The 7,341-nt window shown below is 24.2% G+C and overlaps 1 protein-coding gene across 4 annotated transcripts in view; it reads right to left on the bottom strand.

Moving 5' to 3' along the window:
* The window catches only part of LOC111639300 (proton-coupled amino acid transporter 1-like), a 44,458-nt gene extending 37,742 nt beyond the window's left edge, over positions 1 to 6,716 (bottom strand). Inside the window, exons 1-2 of one of the 4 annotated variants that reach the window (XM_023385153.1) lie at positions 6,568 to 6,716; positions 6,387 to 6,440 (exon numbers count right to left, since the gene is read on the bottom strand). The gene's annotated coding sequence lies outside the window, so the exon portion shown is untranslated. Of the gene's footprint in view, positions 1 to 2,027; positions 2,141 to 2,596; positions 2,825 to 6,386; positions 6,441 to 6,567 lie in introns of those variants that run through there. The other 3 variants (XM_023385148.1, XM_023385149.1, XM_023385150.1) reach the window with 3 other exon arrangements.
* Positions 6,717 to 7,341: the final 625 nt, after the last annotated feature.

Raw genomic sequence — 7,341 nt, 5'->3', positions numbered from 1 at the left:
CATCTTACAGCCCTAGATGGCTAATTTAATATAAGTTTAAATTTAAAATTAAAAATGATTAAGATTCATAGGTTTAACAAATATATAGAAAATATACAAAAAATATAAAACTAAATGATAATAAAAAGCATGCAAGTTAACTGTAAGATAATTTCCATGCATTGAACAAGCATTCTGCATTGTGAAATATCTGTCCAATGCATCAGAAGTTATTAAAAATACACAAACACAGCATGAGAGATAGCTCTCATTGTAATGTGGAATACTACATATGGAAGTTATTATATAGTTAACCTACACAATTCAATAATGATTAAAGAAATAAAATATAAACTGAATACAGTATTTGTTATTTATTTTTATTTTGTTCGTGTATTTTATATTTTTTAAATCTATAAATTCATTCTACTAATCAATTTTAAATTAATACATGTGTAAATTCAATTTTGCATATGACATTTTACCACGTATAATGTTCATTTTGTTTTTGTTCTGTATATCAAATCTAAAAGATTTGATAAATGTGTCCAAGATTTTTTTAATGCTTGTTGGAATAAAGGTTATTGCTTACTTTAAAACAAATCTAAACTTTATAAGAAAAACTTAATTTATGAAACTACAGTTTCACTGATTTGTTGAAGGTGAAACAGAATGAAAAAGATATAAGATAAATACAACACAGTCAAATAAGGCACACAAAATAAATAAAGATAAAAAGTAATAAGATTTATTATCATCCTGAAATCTTCCAATCTTTTAGAAGTCATGTTTTAATAAAACTATATAATTGAACCTCATAGTAAGCTACAGATTGAAAAAAAATTCATTCCACTAACTAACTTCTAAGGAGCAAAAAAATTGAAATTCATACAAAATTTGAAAATTATTTTTCCTAAAATAAATCTAGAATTGTAAAAAAACATCTTTATTTAAAATTATTTCTTTTTCTAGTTTTGAACAACCATAACATATTGAATGACGTTAAAATTGGTATTCAATATATCAATAACTATACAATTTCACTCATAGGTTAACAGTAATATATTGAGCAATTTTTTAAAATTTATATTGTAGCACTGTTAAATTATTATTTTTTTTTAAGTATGAAATATTTTAAATAATAAATAAATACAAAAGAACTTAGTTTAGTTCAATTTTATATATTTACTTTTAAAGGTATGGTAACTGTGTTGTAATAAACATATTTAATAAGTCAACTTATAAATGGAAAAGCATAGATGTATAGCATGTTTTTTGATACTTTAAAGTCAAACAATTGCTGGATTATATCTGGCTATATTAATGCTATTATTAATAATTAAATATAGCTCAATATAATTTGGCTTTAAATTAATAATTGGGTTTTTAGATGTTTATATTTGTATATGGTGCTTTTAAGCAATATATACATAAATTTTGTAAAATGTATTTCTAATCGAAAAACCTAATTGTTAGATTTTATTGAGTTATTTTTGGGCTATTGATGCAAAGTATACATAATGTATAACTTAGCCTACAAGTAAACAGAATATCTGGCAATTAGTTATTTGTGTGAGAACTCATGGTGAGAAGCTGGTTAAAGACCCAAACTCCTAATACCTGATGTGAGATTGGGACTGCGGGACCATTCACCTTGTCAGTGAGTAGTTAAAATTTTATAGAACAGGAAGATCTTTGGGATCATCTTGTTGTTGAGGATTCCTGACACTAGTTAGGATGAAAGAATTATCATGTACTAATTCACAATAAAAGAACAATCCATCTTAATTTTTTATAATCTGAGGGGATTATGTCGAGTGGAGGAGGGATTGTGTCAATTCGGGAAATGGAAGTAGGACCAAAACTTACCCAGATTTGATATAAAATATAGTTAAACTATAAAATATACATAGAATATATATATATAAACTGCATACAATATAAGTTCAATCTAATCGAAGATTCAAATATAATCAAGCTAACTAACTATGTAAATATTTTGGGATACTATTACTGAATGAGAGAGCTTACATAAATTATTATACTACCTGGGAGTATTGTGAGAACCTTTATCTTCTTGTTACATTCTTCCTTCAAAGAGTCTGTATATTCAGTTGAAGTGAGAACTACCTCAAGGGCCTACATCTTACAGCCCTAGATGGCTAATAACATGTTGACTATGACTAAAAGCAAATATGGAGGGTGGTCTCCACCTTTTATAAGAAAATGGAGACCAATCAAATTTGTTCCTGATTCAGTCATTCTCTGCTAAACTTTCCTTTTAGCAGGAACATTCAACATCATCTGAATCATAAGAAACAAAGGAGAAATGTTGAAAATAGATAAAATTTTGTCTTTCTTTCAATTTCTAAAATTCATTTGATTTTCTACAAAATTTTATAATTCTTTTTAACCTTNATGGAAGTAGGCCCAAAACTAACCCAGATTTGATATAAAATATAGTTAAACTATAAAATATACATAGAATATATATATAAAGTGCATACAATATAAGTTCAATCTAATCGAAGATTCAAATATAATCAAGCTAACTACTATCTAAATATTTTGGGGTACTATTACTGAATGAGAGAGCTTACATAAATTATTATACTACCTTGGAGTATTGTGAGAACCTTTATCTTCTTGTTATATTCTTCCTTCAAAGAGCCTGTATATTCAGTTGAAGTGAGAACTACCTCAAGGGACTACATCTTACAGCCCTAGATGGCTAATAGCATGTTGACTATGACTAAAAGCAAATATGGAGGGTGATCTCCATCTTTTATAAGAAAATGGAGACCAATCAAATTTGTTCCTGACTCAGTCATTCTCTGCTAAACTTTCCTTTTAGCAGGAACATTCAACATCATCTGAATCATAAGAAACAAAGGACAGATGTTGAAAATAGATAAAATTTTGTCTCTTTCAATTTCTAAAATTCATTTGATTTTCTACAAAATTTTATAATTCTTTTTAACCTTTAAACTGTTCCTAATCTCCAGGTTCTCACATTTGAATTAATAAATTGGGCTTGATGATTATTTATAAAATTAAAATAAATAACTATATATGTTTAACTTAAGTTTAAAACCTAAAGCCAATACTTATTGACTACTTATCAATATTATAAGGCGCGTTTACTAATTACCATACTATTGAATGTGTTTTGTCACTTCCACTTGAATTTTCTTTTATAAAAATCTGAAGCCAAAGTAAGTTATTTCAAAAATATTTACATTGAAAATAAACTAAATTAGTCTACTTCATTAAAAAAAAAAAAAACAATTATAAGAGTTTAAAGATTAAAAAATCATTTGTAATTTGTAAGGGATTACTTTAAAAAATATATTTAATAACACTCTTATTTGTAATAGAATAAGTCAACTGGAAAGATTTGAAAGCAAATTAGAAAAAAAGATAACAGTTGTAACAAATCAATAATAAAATACCAATTACATGAACTCAAACCAATTCTTTAGAAACTAATTGAATATCTTCCATAATGAATCAATCTAACTTGGCAATTGTCATAAATTAGTTCAAGTAACAGAATATTAAGTTGGCATTCCAAAAGTTTGAATATGAATCCAAAACTTAATGGCTGTCTTTCCCATCCTTGAGTTTTATATAATAATCTCTCTTATCTTTTATATACTATTCTTTTATACATAAATAACAATCTATAGGTCTTAAAATTAGAATTTTCAATGTATTCAAATACTAATGAAAATTTTTGCTGATTATTGACACTATTATAATTAAAAGTTTAGTAAATTTTTTCATATAATTTAAGCATATAGTACATTGTGAATCTTCTATGCTAAAATTTTGCACATATGTCCTATTTATCCTCAAGTAAAATAAACTTACACTTATAATAAATAGACAACAAAAGTAGGTATTAAAAAAGTTATATTTTTCAAAGACTTTTTATTTCAATCCTCTAAATGTTAATGTGTAATTATATCTTCAAAAAGTATCCATAATTTCACTTAATAAGCAACTGAATTTATTCTCACATTTAAATAACTAGCTATTGTAAGAAATTAGCTAAAGACAGAACATAGGTATAAACTACCTGACATTAAATTAAATTTTTAGAAATTTAATGCTTTCATTTTTTTCCTTATACTTGTATGATTGATACAGTGTCAAATTTCGTGAATTTGTAAGTAATCATTTAAGAACTGAGTTTTATTTAATGAACTTAAAAATTGTTTTATTAGAGCTTATTATGTTTATTACATATGGTTAATTTTTTGGTGAGTTAGAAAAGCTAAAAAATTTTAATAAAATTCTGTTTTTATTTAATGAACAAATCTTTAAAATTACAAGTCAGGTTAGCAATGTTGAAATAAAACTAGATAATGATTAGATACACACTTATTACCTCATATCATTATATGTGTGTTAAATTTCTTTAATCATTTGGACATTACAAAATATCATCATAGTATTAGATCTTACATCTTTAAATCATTTGATTATTAAAGTTACTGATAGGTATTGACTAAATTTACCTAGTGACAAATTATTAGTTTCTGTATTAGGCTAAATATAGGATGGAAAGAATCTAATAATCTTTTAACAGTTGAAATTGTACCAAGAATTTTAAAAATATATTACTTTTTCTCATATTTTGCAAATTTGAATAATCTAATAAAATAATTTTAATTTCTCTCAACACTTTGTTAGATTATTTTATATCATTTTTTCAACTTTTGATGATAATAAAATTTTATTGCTTTTAAATATAATATCAAAAATTTTAAATATAATTTTTGGAAGTTTTATTTTTAAATGCACATTTTAATTAATTAATGTTCTAATAAATAAATATGCTATATAAATGAAAAAAAATGAATCACTCTCTGGCATTATAATTTAAATTATATAAAAATTGTCTTGTTTCTTATACTAGTTCTTTTCTTATGCACTACTTTTAATTTCAAAAAGTTATTTATTGTTTTGACACATTGCTTTTCAAGAAAAACTATGAATTAAAAATTCTCAATATTTAAAATTTTTTTCATAGTTTTTCATAGTCATACAATGCCAAAAAATATTAATCTGTTTTCATTGTCAAACAGCACAAAAAGGTCCTTTAACTTTAATTTTTTTTTCTAATATTTAAACATCATATTCCATACTAAATGTATAAATCATGTTATTTATACACAATACACTAGTATTGTGTATAAATAACATGATTTACAAAAAATATAAACCAAGTAATTATAAAATTTCTTACATGTAAGATTGTAAAATGTATTGATTCTTGTGTAAACATTTACTTTTTGCAAGTTATTATTTGATCATCTTAGTAATACCTCAAACTGTTCAATGAGCAAAGCAATTTTTGAGGATTGCTCCATTATATAAGATATAAAAAGAAATATTCAAAATGTCAAACATCCAAAATAAATATTTTAATTACAGATAAAATAGAATCAATAGAAATAATAGTTTCCATTACTAAATCAGTATAATAAACTAGTTCTTAATTTAATCATACCATTAATTCTGAAACAAATTAACTGAAACAAATCTTTTAAAGAAATATTTTCCATTTTTATATCTTATTTCTTTAATAAAATGGTCAAAAATTGTTATTCTAAAGATAAATTATAAAGTCACAAAGATTAAAATTTATATTGTTAACAGATATATCAATAGAAATAATCATAGAAAAAAGATAATCTAATCTATATATAAAAGAATGACTAGATTATAGTAAACTTATATAATGATAAATATTTTACACGTAATATAAAAAATACATATGTACAAATTGAAACCAATATAGATCTACTTAAACATTTTCATATAATAAATCCCTCAATGAAAGTAAATTATTACTAAGAAAAAATTAATACAACTTATTTTTAAATTCTAACTTTCTTACAATAATAAAATTAATTCAATTATATTTACATTTGAAACTTATTTATACATATGTATAAATGCAAACTAAAAGACTTGAAATATACACATACATGTGATGTTCATGTATTATACATTACAGTCAATATATCTGTTATATCTAATACTTTAACCGAACTGTAGGGAAGATTCTAGCTCCGAACAAGCAAATAAGAACCTCCCTATTATTTTCATTGTACAGTTAAACTCATAGCTGGATGCACAAAAGCTTACTAATAAAAAAAATGCACAAAAGTTCTAAAATATTTTTGCAAGATAAAATTTAAGTCTTGTTTTCATAGAATCTTAATGAACAGTATAACAATTATATCCTGTCTTCAAACATTTTTTTTTTAATAATATTTCCTTTCATTGTAAGTTAGTTTAAAATAAATAGGGTAAAAATTGTATAAAGTTCTGTTCAATGTAATTTAAAGTTAAGATAGTTACACGCTAAACTTAATAAATAAACATAAAATTACCTTTAAAAAGGATGTAGAATAGTAAAATTTCGTTGTAATACGGACCTGAAAAATCTGTAATAATAAAATATGTTAACGTTAATCTTAATAATTGAATAATCGTATAGAATGAAAATAGATTAATTACTATATTAATCGATAATTGTAGTTAATATATATTAAGAAAATTAGTAATAATTACAGGAAATGTTCCAGTTTTCTTATAGTGACAGGCGCACAGTTTGACTTTACTTCAGCTGATCCAAACGCATAAAGATGCCCCTTTGATTAAAATCGCGAACCACTTTGTGATTCGCTAATAGCGCCATCTCACCAACAGTGGAAATTTCCATCAGTTGCTTTCAATATCAAATTTCGCAAGATGATTCTGTATTCATTTTTTAATTATTATTTTGTTTTTTTAATAATCATACTCGAGTTTAAGCATAATAATCTGATGACTTTTTTTTGTTTTGCCATAAATTAATTTCCTGTATATTTATTTAAGTAAGTTAATTCTTGTAATATGCTAGTTCGTTAGGCCCTCGATTAACGGATTATTCGGGGAAGAATTGTCTACTATTGCCGAAAGTTCGTTAAATCGAATGCATTTTAAATGCAATGTCATTATAACATACAAATACGGGAAAATGTAATAAATAATTTTAAATTTTTCCTTTAGGACAGAATTTTCCCTCGTTAAATCAGAATTCCGTTAAAACGGGGTCTGTTAAATCGAGGACCGACTGTATATAAAAATTGTTCTGTTCCGGGTGTAAAAAAATCGCGAATTAATAGTCCCGTTTTGATGTATAAGTTCTTACATTATTAATAAAAAAGTAAAATTAATGTAATCATCAATTTAAATTCTATATTAATGTATTAGAAAAAAATTCTGTGTATATTTAGAATAATAATTGTATTATTGGAATATAAGACACTAATTTTATGATTATTAATGAATATGCTTATGTTA

This window comes from Centruroides sculpturatus, unplaced genomic scaffold (assembly GCF_000671375.1).
Source record: "Centruroides sculpturatus isolate CEXI.00-Female unplaced genomic scaffold, Cexi_2.0 scaffold1193, whole genome shotgun sequence".
Classification (NCBI taxonomy): Eukaryota; Metazoa; Arthropoda; class Arachnida; order Scorpiones; family Buthidae; genus Centruroides; species Centruroides sculpturatus.
The sequence above is the reverse complement of the archived record's forward strand: the minus strand, read 5'-3'. Positions and strand labels throughout refer to the sequence as shown.